Below are 22,040 nucleotides of genomic sequence, written 5' to 3' on the forward strand. Positions count from 1 at the left end.
AAAGAACAAAATTAAGTAAATGTCAGTATGAAGACCAGAATGTTTCCTTGTCTTTTTTTTTGTTAATAACTAGCAAAGTTATACATTTAACAAGTGCTTTTAAAATTTTTTCCATCAAACATTCTTTATATATATTTTTTAAATGATTTCCTTCCTTCTTTCTTTCCTTCCTTCCTTATTTCCTTCCTTTTTTTTCTTTTTTCTTTCTTTCTTTCTATCCTTCCTTCCTTCCTTCCTTCCTTCCTTCCTTCCTTCCTTCCTTCCTTCCTTCCTTCCTTCCTTTCTTCCTTTCTTCTTTCCTTCCTTTCCAAATAATCCCTATTTGGATACTTTCAGGGTAATCTCTATCTGTATGATCATGGGGAAGTCAGACATAATTTTGTCTTTATTGTATTAGGATGTGACCATGAGGGTTATTGAAATAATTTATATGCTTGAAACTTTAAGATAAAGCATCATCATGCAAATTATAGGTAGAGATTGGAAAGCCATACTTTTGGGAAGGTAATTTCATTTTTTTTTTTCTTTCCATCTTTTGCTTTGATGTCCAATTTTTTTTTTCTGGACCAGTTTCTCCTTCCTTAAGCAACCTGGTGGCTGTCTCTCTCTCGTAGGTGCTTATTATATTATCCCTGGACTAAAGAGTAAAGACTTGATCAGCTTTTAGTCTTATTGTAGGCAAGAACTCCTGAGCTCTAGTAATCTATCAGCCTCAGCCTCTAGCAGCCATAACTACAGGTATATTCCATCACAGCTGTCTGTGAAAATGTTTCCTTAAATTGTTTTTTCTTTCCTTTATTTTTCCCTGTGGACTTAAAATCATGCCAAATAATCCTTGCCTCTGTTCAGTGTGTACATCTTATGAGTATCCTTTTGCATAAATTGCCCAGTCATTAGATATGTTTGCTTACTTAACATTTAAAAATAAAACAAAGCAACAAAAAAAATAGCTCGGGTTGATGATTTATGAAGCTTTCAGAACTCCCTTGAACTTATCTACTTCTTTTAAATTTAATGGCATGAAATATTCTTAAGGCTATGCTATGAATAAATAAAATTGAATCATCTTTCAGTTCTATGAAACACAGATTTTTCAGAAGTAGAAGGGAATTCAAATGTTAGTTAAATTGGCCCCTATTCTAGCAAGGATCTCCTTGACAACAACCCAAATGAGTATTTACTCAGTTTCTATTTGAAGTCCTTTAGTGATCAGGAATTCATTATACCCTAGGGCACTTTGATTAGGACTTTTTTTTTCTCATGCATCTAGACTAAACCTATATTCCTCAAACTTCAACTCATCCCACTTTCTGTCTCTGATATCAGACAGAAAAAGAGAATACCTTTGTCCATATCCTAGTCATCAAATAAACACTTGAAAGTAATTATTTCACTACCCAAAACTTAATTTCTCTAAGTTAATCATCCTTGATTACTTAAATCTTTCTATGGCATAGTTCCAGTTTTCTTCCTATCCTAAATAATATAGTATACTGAATTAGTGGGTGTCAGACTTTGAATGAAGAATATCCACGTTTGAATCCTGCTTCAGATTCTAATTGTGTACAGACAAATATCTTATATTTCCTTATCCTCACTTTATTTGTAAATTACAGACAACAACAGCACCAATGGGATTTTGAACACCAAATGAAATAGCATATGCAAAATACTGCAAATCTTAATATTATATATACATGCTGTTACCATGATTAAAATTCTGGTTAGTATTATATCTGTATCTTTATATATACACATTCACACCATATATGTGTATTATATATCACATACATGCATCTTACTAATATACTGATAAAACTGTTCAAATTGTGGCCAATTTTCTTTATATATAGTCTGTGTCAAATACTTAAAATGATGCTAATTAAGATAGAAAGAAAGAAAAAAGTTATATTTGAAAAAGTAAGTTTATCTTTGAACTTACACTTGAAAATAAATAAATATAAACATTTGTTAATTTATAATATTTAAGCAAATAGTAACTGCCACTTCAAATTTTCAAAAGTTGTTTTCCATTTCCATTTTATTTTTGCTCTGTAAAGGGGGAATTCCAAGGACTTAAAGAAAGTTGTAAGTTTGCTCCATGTTGACAGTAGAGAGAATCACATCCCAGACCATTGCAATGCATCAGATCGAAAATCTTGTTCTTTATCTTAAAACGTGCTGGTTCACATCTTTACTAAGATAGAGAGTGAATTGTTTTGTCTTAATTGGTGATCACTAGGCTAGAGCAAAGCAAGATCCTGGTTAATGCCAATAACACACTTAATTAGACCAAGTAAATGACAACAGTTAATAAGAATTTCAAAGCAAGTTTCTGTCTGCCCAGGGTAATTAACACTGCACTATTCTGACTTTTTTATTTCCACAGTGCACTAGAATTTATATGTTGTGTGTCTGAAAGTACCCTACAGAGACTTTTTGGGTGAAATGAAATTTGTACAAGTTTTTAACCTCCATTTCATGTCCATTTACAACTGTGCTTCGCTGATGGATTAACTTATACTTTTTTCAATATGAATTTCATTTTGTTTCTTTCTCCCCATATTTCTTTGATCTTTTGATTTACTTATATCATTTTCCTGTCCTTGTCAGTGTTCCCAATTCTTTTTAATTTAATATTCCCAGAATGTTTCAAAGTCAGCTTTTTATATTTTTCTTTGATTTCATCATGTAAGCTTTGGCAAGTAAGATCATATCTAATATTAACCCATCCAACAACCTCAATAAATTTCCAAAAATTGACTGCATTTTGCTGATTATTATTTTATTCTTATGCTTAAAATTCACCTTGACTAAATATAGCTAGTAAAGTCTCCATGGGTAGGGCACTTAGAGCAGGTTGTATTTTAACAGTAAATACATATATATATATATATATATATAATTTCCTTTGTTTTATTAACAAAGAAACCAAGAACAAAATGTCTGTGCATTATTTGTTTTCTTTAAATCTGTTTTGCTTTGTGTTCATGATGCCATTGTCCTTCACGTCAAAGTGATTTTCACTCTATATTTATCTTGTTATTTTGTTAAGTATTCATAGCAACATTACAAGAAGCTCTTCTATTCTCTCTGTTGAGAAATTGGTAGCTATTCTGCTTCTTCTTAGGCTTGAAATGATTTCTTAAAAATAGATTTAAGTGGTTTGGGATATTTTCCAATTCCCTTAATATCCTAGGATGTATGTCATCTGGACCTGCTGATTTGCATATGTTCAAATTTCCAAAGTATTCCCATACCTGCTTTTTGTCAATAGCTATTTTGCAAGGTCTTCATTACTGCCTAATTGCCCAAATTTATTTTATTTGTTTTCTTTGTTATAGACAGGTTTAAAAAAGAAATTCAATGTTTCAACTCATTCAGTTCTAACACTTAAAAACCCCAAATTTCCAAACAATATCTATACAATAGTTTGAAGAAAAGAATAAGATGGAAGAAAAAAGAAGAAGAAAAGTAGAACCTTTAAAAAGAAATGAAGGTCATTGTTTTTGCATATGTACCTGACTCGGGAATTCAACATAAAAATACACGTGGTTAGACTGTAAGATCTCTTTGAAATTCAGCTTACTAAGCATGCACAGTAGAATTGAGATAGCAAATACTATTTAATATACACCTCTTTAATAAAGTCCTACTCTCTAAAAGCTCTGAATAGTGTTGGAATTGATAGACATAGCAATGAAGGATGGAAGGTTTTGGGAGAAAAACAGTCAAAGACTTAAAGGGAAAATAAATAGAATTCTATAACTATATTATTTTATTAGGAAACATGTCCAAAGAAGGATGCAATGCCATTAAGAATACAATTCTGATATCACAATAATTATGATGTGGAAGAAAAGGCAGTGGAGCTTACAGATTACTACAATTAACATTGCAGTAATGTTAATTGAGTGATGTTAATGTAGTATAGCTGTGAAAGGCTTTATATGGAATCTTATCAAATACTTTAGTTCTCATATGAAATGATAGGAGGTCCAGAAAAGGAAAATGACTTGTCCAGGCATATTTAATAAGCTCAAGTCAAGTCTAAAGTGCAGAATATTCATCTTTCCCAGTTCAAATCTAGCCTCAAACATTTATTAGCTCTGTGACTCTTGGAAAGTCACTTAATTCCATTTGTCTTAGGCTTTTCATCTGTAAAATGAGTTGAAGAAGGAAATAACAAACTATTCTAATATTTTTGCCAAGAAAACACCCAATGCATTTGGGGAAAGTCAAACATGACTAAAATGACTGAATAACAATGATATAAATATATTCATGGACTCACTTAGAATTAGTCTTCAAAAATATTTGTGAAAAAATGAAAACAAGGACAAGTAACTTAATTGAAATACAAGAGGCAAAATTCCATGCAATTTACAACAACAGTTCCAAAGTTCAGAGTAAAGTTTTTATATCCATTAACATTGGTACTAAAAGGAGCAAAGCCATTTTGTTTTGTTTTGTTTTGTCTTCTTTTTTATATATATGAAAGAATAAATAGAAGTGTCCCTTGGGAAAAATGGGAAAAATTAGTATGAAAGAGAAGAGATTAAAAATATTTGTATTTTGCTTATTTATTTTTTCTTCAAAATTTTTCAAACTGCTATGCACAAACATCAATCAGTATATAGTGGATCTGAAATTAAGCAAAGTGATGAAATACTGAGACTCTATCTAATTCCATGACTTAAAGTCACTACATCAATCTGATCTACATTCTAGCGAACTGAAAGATATGACAAATATTATTGTTGAGCCTCTTTAAATGCTCTTTTAAATGTCATTGAGAATGGAAAAGATAAAGAGGTATGGAAGTAGATAGTTGAATAGGTACAAGTCATGTAACCTCTATATATTCTATATCAGTTTCCTCACTTGTAAAATAGAGATCATAATACTGTATATTCAAAGGATTGTGAGAACCAAATAACATTACATTTACAAAACACTTAGCATAGGGTCTGGCACATAATGGGTATTTAATATATGCTTACCACCATTTCTACTTACCTCATCACTATGGAGATCCCTGATAGCAAATTTATGGAAGGATAGAGACAATGCTCTCATAAAATACCTAAATATGGCTAGGTTGTAATTTATACTATTGGCAGCTTGGTGGGTGCAATGTGAGACCTAAATTCAGATCCCCACACAGATATTTAATAGCTATACAACCCTGAATAGCTCACTTAAATTTCTTGTGTGTGGTGAATAATAGCATCTAAATCCCAGAGCTATAAAAATAAAAATGAGATATTTGTAAAGTTCTTTGAAACCATAAAACACGACATAAATGTATTATTATTTTTACTACCACTATGATGAAGACTATCTTGGAGGAAATATACAGATTGATGAAACCCCACATTTACTTGAGAATTTCAATATTTAAAGATGTAATCAGATAATTTGGTGAAGAAAATAGAGGACCATGTGCTTAATAATTTTTCAGTTAAACAGATTCCGAAATTGTTTTAAGATTTAAATTCCTGGCCAAGATGGTGCAGAAGACACACACTCTTTAAGCTCCTCTTATGCCCTCATTACCAATCTTTGAATTTAGCCTCAAAAATATTGCTTGACTGGGGAAATCCATGAAGATTAAAGGTGCAGCAACTTATCATCCAAAGGTAATCTGAAAGACCCCCAGAGCAGGTTTGTCCTGAGGGGCAGGAACAGACCAGCTGCAGGCAGGGAGATAGGAAAGTCTGGCGTCCTGAGTGGACTAGGGACTTGGCTAGCCTCTGTGGGGTAGAAGAGTAGTGGAAACTGCACTGCCATAGACTGACTGCTTTGTCTTGATTGTAAAGCAGGGGACCAGCACAGAAATTAGAGCCAGAGGTATAGGGTACTCTAAAAATGCCAGAACTGTACCCCTCCCCACCTAATTAGAAGTGACTCAGCATAGACCAGCACAACTGTGCAGCTGCACTCCAAAGCAGGCCAGGGCAACTGCAAATCTACACAGTAGGGGGGTACAGCCCAGGGCAGCCGCTAATCTGCATAGTGTGGGCCTCAGCCTGGGGCAACAGAACTTCTGCAAGGCAACTGTGCTTCCAGGCAGAGACACTTCCAATCCTAGCAGGAATCTTCAGCTTTTCAGCTGCTAATACCCACATCCCCACAGCAGGCTTTGGATTGGGACAGTGACACTTTAACTGCTAAAGACTCTTGCCACAGGGCAGTAGTTAATCTGAACAGAGGGGTTATTATCAGGGCATCACCTCCCCCCCAGCCTGGCCATGCAGACCCGAGTCACTTCTGTTGGGGAACTATTTCCCAGAGCACTCCTGTACCTGGCCACTCTTTGTATCTGGTTGGCAGGCCATCCATACACCTATCCCTATTCTGCAGAGGAAGCTGGTAACCTCCTGGCCCTTAAAGCAGACCCTACAGGCTTTTAAAAATGAGTAAAAAAAGTAAAAGGATGATTGATAGCTTCTGTACCGAAAAAGAGCAGGTTTTCAAGCCTGAGGAGATTAATAGCAGACAGTTTCCAGACAATTGTTGGTCTGCCAACACAAAAGGCTCTCCTAGAAAAGACTATTGAAAATCTTAAAAGAGAGCTAGAAGGAAAAAATGGGGAAAGGATAAAAAAGCTATGCAAGAGAATAACAACGTCCTGAAAGGTGAACTAGAAAAGGTAAACAATTTCCTGAAAGGTGAATTGGAAAAAGTAAAAAACTCCCAGGAAGTGCAAAGAAACAGAATTTGTGAATTGGAAAAGGTAAAGAACTCCCAGGAAAATAGGATTTGTGAATTGGAAAAAGAAAATAACTTACTAAAAAAAATAAATTAATAAATAATGAAATGAAAAAAAATTCAATACAGGAAAACAATTCATTTAAAAACTCAATTGGACATATAGAAAAAGAAGTTTAAAAAAAAGCTATTGAAGGAAATAACTCATTAAAAATCAGAACTGAACAAATAGAAATGAATTATTCCCTGAGACATCAAGAATTAGTCAAGCAAAACCAAAAAAATAAAATAAAATAAAAAAAAAGAAAAAATAGAAAGAAATGTTACATATCTACTTGGGGAAAAAAAAAAAAAAACAGACCTGGAAAATACATCTAAGAGAGATAATCTGAGGATTATTGGACTTCCAGAAAATCATTATGAAAAAAAAGAGCCTACATACTATTTTACAGGATCATCAAAAAGAACAACCCAGAGGTAACAGAACAAGAAGGGAAAATAGACATTGAAAGAATTCATTGAACACCCTCTAAAAAAGGTGTTCCCCTCCAAAAAAAAAAAAAATTCCATGGAATAGTGTGACCAAATTTCAAAACTATCAGACAAAGAAGGAAAAAATATTACAAGCAGCCAGGAAAAACAAAACAAAACAAAACAAAACAAAACAAAACAAAACAAAACAAAACAAAACAAACAAACAAAAAAAAAAAACAATTCAAATATCAAGGTACCACAATAAGGGTCATTCAAGATCTGGCTACATCCACATTAAATGATCAAAGGGCCTGGAATTTGATGTTCTGAAAGGAAAAAAGAACTTAGAATACAACCAAGAATAAACTACCCCATCACCGGGGCCAGAGCCAAGATGACAGAGAAGACACAAGCGAATTTGTAACCTTTCTTCTTCCCTCAATACCAATTAGTTATATCAGCCTCAAAAATAACTCTGGATTAATAAAAAACAAAAGGAGTGGAAGCCCAATTTACCAGCTGAAGAGAATTTGGAATTTCAATAGAAAAGATTGGTTCCAAGAGGAGGAAAAAAAAAAGACCATCACAGGCAGGGTTAGGTGTTAGCACACTGTGCTGATTGGGCTGGAAAGAACTCTGGGATCAGAGAAGCCACTGAGATAGAGGAATCTGGCACAGGCTGTTAGCTTTTCTCTGCTTATAAAGCAGCAGTTCAAAAGAGAAATCAAGCCACTTTAAAATATAAAGCCAGATCCTAAATCCACCCCAATCTGGAAGTCACCTAACAGATCTCTGCATGGCCTTCTGCTGCCTGGGGCTTCTCCTTGGGGTAATTAGAGCCTGAACATTGGGGACAGAGCCTGAGGCAGCCTCCATTCCATGTAGTGTGGGGCTCAACATGAGGCAGTGGAATTCTAGCAGCATCAGAATTCCCAGAGAGGCAAAACCTTTGAAGTAGGGACTGCGGTTTCTAGGCAGACACTTCTGGTTTGAGTGCAGGGGCTTTCCATATCAGCTCTAATATCCATGGCCCCAGGGAGGCATTGGCTGGGGTTTGTGACGCTTTCACTATTCAGCCTTAAAGTTCAGGGCAGTTGCTAGGCCACACAGCAGGGTTCTGCACTAGGCACTGCTCCAAGTTGCAAAGGTATTAACCACCTCTGAGTCATTTCTGGGGAGAGGGGAGGGAAAATCTCTCCCAGGGCTCTCTCTTAACTCAGGCACAGGACTCACTGCATCCATCCCATCTGGGAGAAAGCTGGTAAATAAATAAACTTCTTACCACCACAGGACTCACTGCATCCATCCCATCTGGGAGAAAGCTGGTAAATAAATAAACTTCTTACCACAAGGGCAAACCCCAACAGATTTTTAACAATGAGTCAGAAGCTGAAGAGAATAATTGACACCTTATACACAGAGTAAGAGCAAGTATCCAACCACGAGGAAGCTAACAGCAGAGAATCTGCAGATAACAACCTAAAGGAATGATACCTGTCCCACATCACATAACTCTCTCCCTAGAAGAGACTATTAAAAAGTAAAGATAGTTTGAAGAAAAATGGGGAAAGGAAAGAGAAGCTATGATAGAGAATAACAACATCCTGAAACTTGAGTTAGAAAAAAATAAAGATTTCATAGGAGGTGCAGGAAAACAAAATTTGTGAATTAGAAAAGGTTAAAAAATCACAGGAAAGTAGGATTTCTGAATCGGAAAAAGAAAATAACGCACTAAAAAAATTAGGGAAATGGAAAAAAATTCAACAGTGAAAAATAATGCATGTAAAAACTCAATTGGACATATACAAAAATAACTAAATATGTAAATGAAGAAAATATATCATTAAAAATCAGGACTGAACAAATAGAAATAAATGATTCATTGAGAAACCAAGAATCAAAAAAAAAAAAAAATGAAAACCTGGAGAATAATGTCAAATACTTACTGGGAAAATCTATAGAGCTGGAAAATAGATCTAGGAGAGATAATCTGAGGATCATTGGACTTCCTGAAAACTATGATAAAAAAAGGCCTAGATTCTATTTTACAGGAAATAATCAAAGAGAACTGTCCAGAGATCATAGAAACAGAAGGGAAAATAGGTGTTGAAAGAATTCATTGAACACCTTCTGAAAAATACCCTAAAAAAAGAAATCCACAGAACATTGTGACTAAGCTGCAGAATTACCAAACTAAGGAAAAAATATTGCAAGTAGCTAGGAAAAAATAATTCAAACATCAAGGTGCCACAATAAGGGTCAATCAAGATCTGGCTGCCTCCACATTGAAGGAATTGCAGAGCCTGGAACCTGATATTCCAAAAAGTAAAAGAACAAGGATTGCAACCAAGAATAAACTACCCAACTAAGTTTAGCAATTTCTTCCATGGAAGAAGATGGTCATCTAAAAACAGAGGAATTCGTTTCTAAGAAAAAGAAAAAAAAAAAAAAAACAGACTTAAACAAAAAATTTGATCTATATCCACAAGACTGAAGAGAAGTAGAAAAAGGTAAAAAGTACTCTTGAGAACTGTATCTCTATTGTGGATATACAGAAAATCCACATGAATAATTTGATTTTATGGATATAATGTAAAAAGAGGGAAGTAGTAAAAGAAATGGGATAGTATCAGAAAAAAGGAAAGGAGAAATAAAAAGAGGGAAACTACATCCCAGGAAGAGGCATAGAAAATCTACCACATTTGAGGGAATTTAGAGAGGGGGAGAAACATTGTGTGAATCTTATTCTCATCAGAGTAGGCTCAAAGAGTAAATAATTGACATATTTGTTTTTCAGAGAATTCTCTCTCATTTCATTAAAAAGGAGGAGAAGAAAAGATAAAAGGAAATGAGGAATAAGGGAAGGGAACAAGAAAGGGGAAGGGACTTAAAAGGAGGGGGGAGGGATACTAAAAAGGGAGGGCTGTGTGAAACAAGGGGGGGTCTATAAATTAAATATTGGGGAAGGGGTTCAGGGGGGTCAAGGGATAAAAGCATAATCAGGGGATTATATGATGGCCGGAAAAAGAGAATTAGTCATTTTAAGTGTAAATGTGAATGGTATGAATTCTCCTATTAAACAGAAGCAGATAGTAGACTGGATTAAAAGTCAGAACCCTAAAACATGCTGTTTACAGGAAATACACTTAAAGCATGGAGATACATACAGAGTAAAGGTAAAAGGTTGGAAAAGAATCTGTTATGCTTCAGGTAAAGGCAAAAAAGCAGGGGTTGCCATCCTTATCTCAGATCAAGCAAAAATTGATCTAATTAAAAGAGATAAGGAAGGAAACTATATGCTGCTAACAGGTAGCATAGATAATGAAGACATATCAATACTAAACATATATGCACCAAGTGATATAGCATCTAACTTCCTAAAGGAAAAGTTAAGAGAGTTGCAAGAAGAAATAGACAGCAAAACTATAATAGTGTGAGACCTTAACCTTGCACTCTCAGAATTAGATAAATCAAACCACAAAACAAATAAGAAAGAAAATAAAGAGGTAAATAAAGCATTAGAAAAACTAGGTATGATAGACCATTGGAGAAAACTGAATGGTAATAGAAAGGAGTACACTTTCTTCTCAGCAGTTCATGGAAACTATACAAAAATTGACGATATATTAGGACATAAAGATCTCAAAATTAAATGTAGGAAGGCAGAAATAGTAACTGCCTTCTTCTCAGATCACAATGCAATAAAACTAGATTCAATAAGAAGTTAGCAGTAAATAGACCAAAAAGTAATTGGAAACTGTATAATCCTATCTGAAAGAATGACTGGGTGAAACAGAAAATTATAGAAACAATAATTGCACCCAAGATAATAACAAGGATGAGACATCGTACCAAAATTTGTGGGATGTAGCTAAAACAGTAATAAGGGGAAATATTATGTCTTTAGAGGCTTATTTGAACAAAATAGAGAAAGAGAAGATTAATGAATTGGGCCTGCAAGTTAAAAAGCTAGAAAAAGACCAAATTAAAACCCCCCAACCAAAAACTAAACTTGAAGTACTAAAATTAAAAGGAGAAAAAAAAAAAAAAAAAAAAAAAAAACTATTGAATTAATAAATAAAACCAAGAGTTTGTTTTATGAAAAAGCCAATAAAATAGATAAACATTTGGTAAATCTGATCAGAAAAAGGAAAGAGAAAAATCAAATTGTTAGTCTTACAAATGAAAAGGGGAATCTTTCCACTAATGAAGAGGAAATTAGAGAAATAATAAGGAGTTATTTTGCCCAACTTTATGCCAATAAATTTGAAAACTTAAGTGAAATGGATGACTACCTCCAAATATATAGGCTTCCTAGATTAACAGAGGAGTAGGTGAACTGCTTAAATTGTCCCATTTCAGAAAAAGAAATAGAACAAGATATTAATCAACTCCCCAGGAAAAAATCCCCTGGACCAGATGGATTTATATGTGATTTCTACCAAACATTTAAAGAACAATTAGCGCCAATGTTATATAAACTATTTGAAAAAATAGGGGATGAAGGAGTCCTACCAAACTCCTTTTATGACACAGACATGGTACTGATACCTAAACCAGGTCGATCAAAACCTGAGAAAGAAAATTATAGACCAATTTCCTTAATGAATATTGATGCTAAAATCTTAAAAAAAGATATTAGCAAAAAGACTTCAGAAAATCATCCCCAGGATAACACACTATGATCAAGTAGGTTTTATACCAGGAATGCAGGACTGGTTTAATATTAGGAAAACTATTAGTATAATTCACCATATCAATAATCAAATTAATAAAAACCATGTGATCATCTGAATAGATGCAGAAAAAGCATTTGACAAAATCCAACATCCATTTCTACTAAAACGCTTGAGAGTATAGGAATAAATGAACTATTCCTTTAAATAGTCAGGAACAAATATTTAAGACCGTCAGTAAGCAGAATATGTAATGGAGATAAACTGGAACCTTTCCCAGTAAGATCAGGAGTGAAACACGGTTGCCCACTATCACCATTACTATTCAATATTGTATTAGAAATACTAGACTCGGCAATAAGAGTTGAGAAAGAGATTAAACGAATAAGAGTAGATAATGAGGAAATCAAACTGTCACTCTTTGCAGATGATATGATGGTAAACTTAGAAAACCCTAGAGATTCTAATAAAAAGTTATTAGAAATAATTCACAACTTTAGCAAAGTTGCTGGATACAAAATAAATCCACATAAATCCTCAGCATTTTTATACATCACCAACAAAATGCAATGGCAAGAGATTCAAAGAGAAATCCCATTCAATACAACTGTCGAGAGTATAAAATATTTGGGAATCCATCTACAAAAGAAAAGTCAGGAATTATATAGAAAATTATAAAACGCCATCAAAATAAAGTCAGATTTAAATTATTGGAAAGGCAGTAAGTGTTCTTGGATAGGCCGAGAGAATATAATAAAGATGACAATACTCCCCAAAGTAATCTATTTATTTAGTGCTATACCAATCACACTCCCAAGAAACTATTTTAATGACCTAGAAAAAAATAACAACAAAATTCATATGGAAGAAGAAAATTTTGGTCGAGGATTTCAAGGGAATTAATTAAAAAAAAAAAAGTTAGATGAAGGTGGCCTAGGTGTACCTGATCTAAAGCTGTATTATATAGCAGCAGTCACCAAAACCATTTGATATTGGCTAAGAAATAGACCAGTCAATCAGTGGAACAGATTAGGTACAAAGGACAAAACAATGATACAACTATAGAAATCTAGTGTTTGACAAACCCAAAGACACCAATATTTGGGATAAAAATTCATTATTTGAAAAAAACTGTTGGGAAAACTGGAAATTAGTATGGCAGAAATTAGATATAGATCCGTACTTAACACCATATACCAAGATAAGTTCAAAATGGGTACATGATTTAGGCATAAAGAATGAGACCATAAATACATTAGAGACACAGAGGGTAGTCTACCTGTCAGACCTGTGGAGGAGGAAGGAATTTATGACCAGAGGAGAACTAGAGATCATTATTGATCACAAAATAGAAGATTTTGATTACATCAAATTAAAAAGTTTCTATACAAACAACACTAATACAAACAAGATTAGAAGCAAAGTAAAAAATTGGGAAAACATTTTTACAATTAAAGGTTCTAATAAAGGCCAAATTTCCAAATTATATAGAGAAATTATTCTAATTTATAAGAAATCAAACCATTCTCCAATTGATAAATGGTCAAAGGATATGAACAGATAATTCTCAGATGATGAAATTGAAACTATTTCCACTCATATGAAAGAGTGTTACAAATCACTACTGATCAGAGAAATATAAATTAAGACAACTCTGAGATATCATTACACACCTGTCAGATTGGCTAAGATGACAGGAAGAAATAATGATGAATGTTGGAGTGGATGTGGGAAAACTGAGACACTGATGCATTGTTGGTGGAGTTGTGAAAGAATCCAGCCATTCTGGAGAGCAATTTGGAACTATGCCCAAAAAGTTATCAAACTGTGCATACCCTTTGACCCAGCAGTGCTACTACTGGGCTTATATCCCAAAGAAATACTAAAGAGGGAAAAGGGACATGCATGTGCCAAAATGTTTGTGGTAGCTCTTTTTGTAGTGGCTAGAAATTGGAAAACGAATGGATGTACATCAATTGGAAAATGGTTAGGTAAATTATGGTATATGAAGGTTATAGAATATTAAGTTAAGAGTTTCAAGAAAAAATAGACAGTAAAACTATAATAGTGGGAGATCTCAACATTGCACTCTCAGATTTAGACAAATCAAACCACAAAACAAATAAGAAAGTAATTAAAGAGGTAAATGGAATATTAGAATACATAAGTATGCTAGATCTTTGGAGAAAACTGAATGGTGATAGAAAGGAGTATACTTTCTTTTCAGTAGCTCATGGAACCTTTACAAAAATTGACCATATATTAGGTCATAAAGATCTCAAAATTAAATGTAGGAGGACAGAAATAGTAAGTGCTTTCTTTTCAGATCACAATGCAATAAAAACTATATTCAACAAAATGTTAGGGGTAATAGATCAAAAAGTAATTGGAAACTAAATAATGTCATCTTAAAGAATGATTGGGTGAAATAGCAAATTATAGACACAATTAATAATTTCATTCAAGATAATGACAATGATGAGACATAATATCAAAATTTGTTGGATGCAGCTAAAGTCATAATAAGGGGAAATTGTATATCTTTACAGGCTTAATTGAATAAACTAGAGAAAGAGAAGATGGATGAATTGGGCTTGCGAAACCCCAATCAAATATTAAACTTGAAATTCTAAAATTAAAAGGAGAAATTAATAATATTTAAAGTAAAAAATATTGAATTAATAAATAAAACTAAAAGTTGGTTCTATTAAAAAAAACTAATAATATAGATAAACTTTTGGTGAATCTGATCAGAAAAAGGAAAGGAAAATCAATTTGTTAGTCTTAAAAATGAAAGGGGGGAAGTGTACACCAATGAAGAGGAAATTAGAGCAATAATAAAGAATTACTTTGCCCAAATTTATTCCAATATATTTGATAACCTAAGTGAAATGGATGACTACCTCCAAAAATATGGGCTTTCCAGATTAACAGAGGGAACTAAATTGCTTAAATAGTCCCATTTCAGAAAAAGAAATAGAACAAGCTATTAATCAACTCCTTAAGGAAAAAATCCCCAGGGCCAAATGGATTTACATGTGAATTTTGCCAAACATTTAAAGAACAATTAGCCCCAATGTTATATAAACTATTTGAAAAAAATAGGGAATGGAGTCCTACCAAATTCTTTTTATAACCCAGACATGGTACTGATACCTAAATCAGGTAGTTTGAAAACTGAGAAAGAAAACTATAGACCAATCTCCTTAATGAATGTTGATGCTAAAATCTTAAAAAAGACATTTGCAAAAAGACTACAGAGAATCATCCCCAGAATAATACACCATGATCAAGTAGGATTTGTACCAGGAATGCAGGGCTGGTTTAATATTAGGAAAACTATTAGTATAAATGACCATATTAATAATCAACTTAACAAGAACCGTATGATCATCTCAATAAATGCAGAAAAAGCATTTCAAAAATCCAACATCCATTTCTACAATACACACTTTAGAGTATAGGAATAAATGAACTATTCCTTAATAGTAAGTAGCATATATTTAAAATGATCAGTAATTATCATATGTAATGGGGATAAACTGGAATATTTCCCACTAGGATCAGGAGTGAAACAAGGTTGCCCACTATCACCATTACTATTCAATATTGTATTAGAAATGCGGCTCGGCAATAAGAGTCAAGAAAGAGATTAAAGGAATTAGAGTAGGTAATGAGGAAACCAAACCATCACTCTTTGCAGATGATATGATGGTATACTTAGAGAACCTCAGAGTTTCTAATAAAAAGCTATTCAAAATATTCCACAACTATAGCAAAGTTGCTGGATAGAAAATAAATCCACATAAATCCTCAGCATTTTTATACATCACCAACAACATTCAACAGCAAGAGATACAAAGAGCAATTCCATTCAAAATAACTGTCTATAGAATAAAATATTTGGGAATCTATCTGCCAAAGGAAAATTATTAATTATGTGAGCAAAATTACAAAACACTTGCCCCAAAAATAAAGTGAGATTTAAATAATTGGAAAGACATTAAGTGCTCTTGGATAGGCCGAGTGAATATAATAAAGATGACAATACTCTCCAAAATAATCTATTTATTTAGTGCCATACTAATCAGACTCCCAAGAAACTATTTTAATGACCTAGAAAAAAATAACAACACACTTCATATGGAAGAACAAAAGGTCGAGAATTTCAAAAGAATTAATGAAAAAAAAATCAAATGAAGGTGGCCTAGCTGTCCCTGATCTAAAACTATATTATGAAGCAGCAGTGACCAAAACCATTTGCTATTGGCTAAAAAGCAGACTAGTTGATCAGTGGAATAGGTTAGGTTCACAGGACAAAATAGTGAACAACTGTAGCAATGTAGTGTTTGACAAACCCAAAGATCCCAACTTGGAGGATAAGAATTCATTATTTGAGAAAAACTGCTGGGAAAACAGGAAATTAGTATGGCAGCAATTAGGCATGGATCCACACTTAACATCATATACCAAGATAATATCAAAATGTGTCCATGATTTATGCATAAAGAACAAGATCATAAATAAATTAGAGGAACACAGGATAGTTTATATCTCAGACTTGTGGAGAAGGAAGGAATTTGTGACCAAAGGAGAACTAGAGATCGTTATTGATCACAAAATAGAAAATTTTGATTACATCAAATTAAACCGCTTTTGTACAAACAAAACTAATGCAAACTAGTTTAGAAGGGAAGTAAAAAACTGGGAAAATAAAGCCCTCATTTCCAAAATACATAGAGATTTCACTCTAATTTATGAGAAATCTAGCCATTCTCCAATTGATAAATGGTCAAAGGATATGAACAGACAATTTTCATATGATGAAATTGAAACTATTTCTACTCATATGAAAAAAGGTTTCAAATCACTATTGATCAGAGAAATGCAAATTAAAACAACTGAGATATCACTACACACCTGTCAGATTGACTAAGATGACAGGAAAAATAATGATGAATATTGTAGGGGATGTGGGAAAACTTGGACACTGATTCATTGTTGGTAGAGTTCAAAAGAATCCAACCATTCTGGAGAGCAATCTGGAATTATGCCCAAAAAGTTATCAAACTGTGCATACCCTTTTATATAGTAGTGCTCCTACTGGGCTTATGTCCCAAAGAAATACTAAACAAGGGAAAGAGATCTGTATGTGCCAAAATGTTTGTGGCAGCCCTCTTTGTAGTGGCTAGAACCTGGAAAATGGATTGATGCCCATCAATTGGAGAATGGCTGGGTAAATTATAGTATATAAATGTTATGGAATATTATTGTTCTGTAAGAAATGACCATCAGGATGAATAGAGAGAGGCTTGGAGAGACTTACATGAATTACATGAACTGATGCTGAGTGAAATGATCAGAACCAGGAGATCATTATACACTTCAACAACGATACTGTATGAAGATGTATTCTGATGGAAGTGGATATCTTCAACATAGAAAAGATCTAATTCAGTTCCAGTTGATCAATGGTGGACAGAATCAGCTATACTCAGAGAAAGAACACTGGGAAATGAGTGTAAACTGTTTGTACTATTGTCTTTCTTCCCAAGTTACTTTTACCTTCTGAATCCAATTCTTCCTGTGCAACTAGAAAGTCAGTTCTGCACCCATATATGGTATATAGGATATACTATAAAACATTTAACATGTATGTTATTGCCTGTCATCTAGGGGAGGTGGTAGAGGGAAGGAGAGGAAAATTCATAATAGAACTGAGTACAAGGGATAATGTTGCAAAAAAATTACCCACGCATATGTACTGTCAAAAAAAGTTATAATTGGGGCAGCTATGTGGCACAGTGAATAGAGCACCAGCCCTGAATTCAGGAGGACCGGAGTTCAAATCTGTCCTCAGACACTTAACACTTTCTAGCTGTGTGACTCTGGGCAAATCACTTAACCCCAGCCTCAGGGGAAAAAAAATAAAGTTATGATTATAAAATTAATTTTAAACAAATAAATAAATAAACAAACAAACAAATAAATAAATAAGCAGATAAATAAATAAATAAATAAATGAGAGAGGATTTAAATTCCTCCATGTGGTACTAGCACTTGCCATCTCAGCTCACTCCTTGTCTTTAGTCTTCCAAATTTTTCAAACATTCTCTTCCTAAATATTTGCTTTTTCTACACACTTTTCCATTATCCACATTTAAGGCAGTTGTCAAGTCTCAAATCAACCTCAGTCCAGCAACTGTGTTCTAATTGTATTTTGTTGTTGTTTTATTTTCCTTCATATGGATGGCTTTATTTATTATCTTTGAAAATTTTATAAATAATTATTATGAATTTTTTTTTTAACAATAGAGCTATTGACAAGAATAACGTCACATGTGATTGTGGTTTCTTCAGCACAAGAGCTCTTCTGAAAGAGAATAGATGGTCATTTGCTATAGGAAAGTATGCTATAAAATGGTAATTTTGATAAATTATCTTATGAAAGCCCTTTTGCCAGTGGAATGTGATCTTATTATAATAAAAGGAAGAATGATTAATATCTCTACAAGTCAATAGAGTTTGCAATGTTTTACATTTATCTATGTCAGCTTAGTGCTATAATAGCCATGTGAAATATTTTACAAGAATCAGTCTTTTACAAATCATAACAATAAAACAAATTCAAAGAAGCTAAGTAAATTGCCAGTGGCCAAATAGCTATTATCTCCAGAGTGACATATAAACTTATCCTTTCTTAACATTTATTCCAAGATTCTATTCTCTGCAATCTCTAGATATTTATATAAATTTATGTAGAATTACATGAATTTATATAGAACTATGGCTTCATTATAAGATAACATTAAGAATGATTCTCAGAAAATATTTTCATAAGGACTTAATAGTACAAAAGAGAGTGTATGTGACCATTTGTCAATCCTGTAGTGCATTCATTCTATATAGACTTTGGCAGTTCGTTTCCTCCAGAACTTGGAATAATGAGCATTTGCTAAGGATATCAATGGGCTACTTTCTTCTTAATATAAGTTTGAATTTGTTCTCTCCTTTGCATTCACCTTCATTTAGTTCATTTAATTTTGCAAACTCTGATATGTTGAGATGCTGCTCATCTACATGTATGAGGGGGGATTTAAAATATATGAAGGCAAATTTCCTCTTCTACTTCTTCTTCTTCTTCTTCTTCTTCTTCTTCTTCTTCTTCTTCTTCTTCTTCTTTTTTCTTTGGCCAAAAGATCACACTATTTTCAAGTTTTCTTTATTTTTTTCTTTCATTGTTCCAAGGACGTCTCCAAATTTAATGCAGTAAGAAATAAAAGCTGAATGACAATTCTCATTTTCTTTGTAACTGGAATTTCTCCTTAAATAGCTAAATACTTTAACATTCTAATAATCTATCCCTCAGTCTAAAGAGAGTGAGTCAGAATTACACTCACACACATAGATTGTCCTAGACTTTGTCAGCTTTTTATTCCATTTTCTGTCTTGGTAAATATAAAGATTCTCCTGTTTTTTTATGATAATGGATTGTTGGAAAAGGAAGAAGGTGAAAGGAAATTGCAATTTGTTTCCATATAACAAAAAAAAATGTGACTCAATTTGGGGAAGAAAGTTTAAATTAGGCATGACATTGGATAGTAATTTTATTTTTTATTTGGTGTATTTAAACTTAAATAAATAAGTTTACCTTTTATACTTCAAAATATCTATAATTTCATAAATATAGGTATTAACTCCACTGATACTGATCACAAAAAATAAAATTCTACCTCTAAAAGCAAAACAAAATAGAACAAAACTTCATAATATGATAAACACCTATCTGGTGAGAATCTTTCTAAATATGGTAAGGACAGTCATGAAATTTCAGAAAATAAAACCTGTTAGTAAAGCACATGCAATTCCTTTTCAGCACTTCTTAAAAGTGGTTAAAATGTAAACTATGTTGAAAGAGGCTTTAAGAATTTAATTCACTTACATAACATTTTAAGGAATGAGGAAGATTCAATATTAATTATTTATATTTCTTTGTTTTAATTTTCTTTTTTATTGTTATGAATAAGCTTTAACATTTTTCCATGTAAAGAAATAAAAAGGAGACTGCTTATAAAAATGTGTATCTATTATCAATTGTTATTTTATTTTTTGAATATTCAATTTTAATTCAAATTTCACTTGATAATGTCAACATTGATCAGTGTATTTATGGTGCCTTTTGATGTTTCAGAGGTTGTTATTCCTTCCTTCTTTCCTTCCTTCTTCCTTCCTTCCTTCCTTCCTTTCTTTCTTTCTTTCTTCCTTCCTTCCTTCCTTTCTTTTTTCCTTCCTTCCTTTCTTTCTTCCTTCCTTCTTTCCTTCCTTTCTACCTTCTTTCATTCCTTTCTTCCTCTATTTCTTCTCTTCTTCCTATCTTTCTTTTTTCTTCCTTTTGTTTCTTTTTTGTCAGTTATAATTTAATTCTTAGTAAATAGTTCAGTCAATTAGTGTCTCTTGTTTTCATCTTTATACTTAAAAAAAAAACTATTTGAATTAAATGTAAAAATAAATAAAATTTAATTTAAATTTAAATTTCCACTTTTTTTCCTTCTTTGCTATTTAATAACTCCTTGAGCATGCAAGCAATTGGATACTGATTATAAAACTGTAGGTTTGCAAAATACTTCCATACTGGCCATGCAGGAAAAAAAAATAGACAAAAAAAAGTTGTTTTTGTTTTTTTAAGGATATTTCAATCTGTACTCATTTTCCATTAGCTCTTTCATTGAAGGTAGAGAGTACTTTTCATCATAAGTCCATGGGAAATGTCATGAATAATTGTATTGCTAAGAATAAATTTAGAGTTGATTATCATCCAAACTGCTATTGAGTGTGTAACTTCTTCTCCCACTCCTTATAGCACTATTGTATTCTATCATAATCACAGGCCACAATTCTTTTAGCCATTCCCTAACATATGTGCATACCACCAATTTCTATCTCTTTGCTGCCAGAAAAAAGCTGCCATACATATTTTTGTACATATAGGTACTTTACTTTTTTTTTTTCTTTAGGAATACAGAGTTGGAGGCAAGCAGCTAGAAAAAAACAATTTAAATACCAAGGTGCCACAATAAGGGTCACACAAGATCTGGCTGCCTCCACATTAAAAGATAGAAGGGCCTGGAACCTGATATTCCAAAAGGCAAAAGATCAAGGATTGCAACCAAGAATAAACTACCCAGCTAAGTTTAGCATCTTTTTCCATGGAAGAAGATGGTCATTCAATGAAATAGAGGAATTCCATATGTTTCTATGAAAAAAACCAGACTTAAACAAAAAATTTGATCTACATCCACAAGACTGAAGAGAAACAGAAAAAGGTACACAGAACCCTTGAGAACTGTAACTCTGTTGTGGGTATATAGAAAGTATGCATGGATAATTTGATTTTACTGATATAAAAGAAAAAAAAAGGAGGGGGTATAGTAAAGGGAAGGGGGTAGTATCAGAAAAAGGGAGTGTGTGATAAAAAGAGGGAAACTACATCGCAGGAATTGGCATATCTGAGGGAATTTAGTGAGGGGGAGAATCATTGTGTGAATCTTACTCTCATCAGGAGAGTCTCAAAGAGTAAATAATTAACATATTTGTTTTTTAGAGAATTTTCTCTCACCTCATTAAAAAGGGGGAGAGTAAAAGGGAAAAGGAAAAGGAGAATAAGTGAAGGGACTTGGAGAGAGGGGAGAGGGATACTAAAAAAAAGGGAGGAGTGCACGTCACAAGGGGGGTCTATAAATTAAATATTGGGGAAGGGGTTCAGGGGGGTCAAGGGATAAAAGCATAATCAGGGGATTATATGATGGCCGGAAAAAGAGAATTAGTAATTTTAACTGTAAATGTGAATGGGATGAACGCTCCCATCAAATGGAGACGGATAGCAGACTGGATCAAAAATCAGAACCCTACAATATGTTGTTTACAGGAAACACACTTAAAGCAGGGAGATACATATAGAGTAAAGGTAAAAGGTTGGAGCAGAATCTATTATGCTTCAGGTAAAGCCAAAAAAGCAGGGGTAGCTATCCTTAGCTCAGATCAAGCAAAAGCAGAAGTTGATCTAATTAAAAGAGATAAGGAAGGAAACTATATCCTGCTGAAAGGTAGCATAAATAATGAAGCCATATCGATACTAAACATATATGCACCAAGTGGTATAGCACCTAACTTTCTAAA

This window comes from Sminthopsis crassicaudata, chromosome 3, assembly GCF_048593235.1.
Source record: "Sminthopsis crassicaudata isolate SCR6 chromosome 3, ASM4859323v1, whole genome shotgun sequence".
In the NCBI taxonomy this organism is placed as follows: domain Eukaryota; kingdom Metazoa; phylum Chordata; class Mammalia; order Dasyuromorphia; family Dasyuridae; genus Sminthopsis; species Sminthopsis crassicaudata.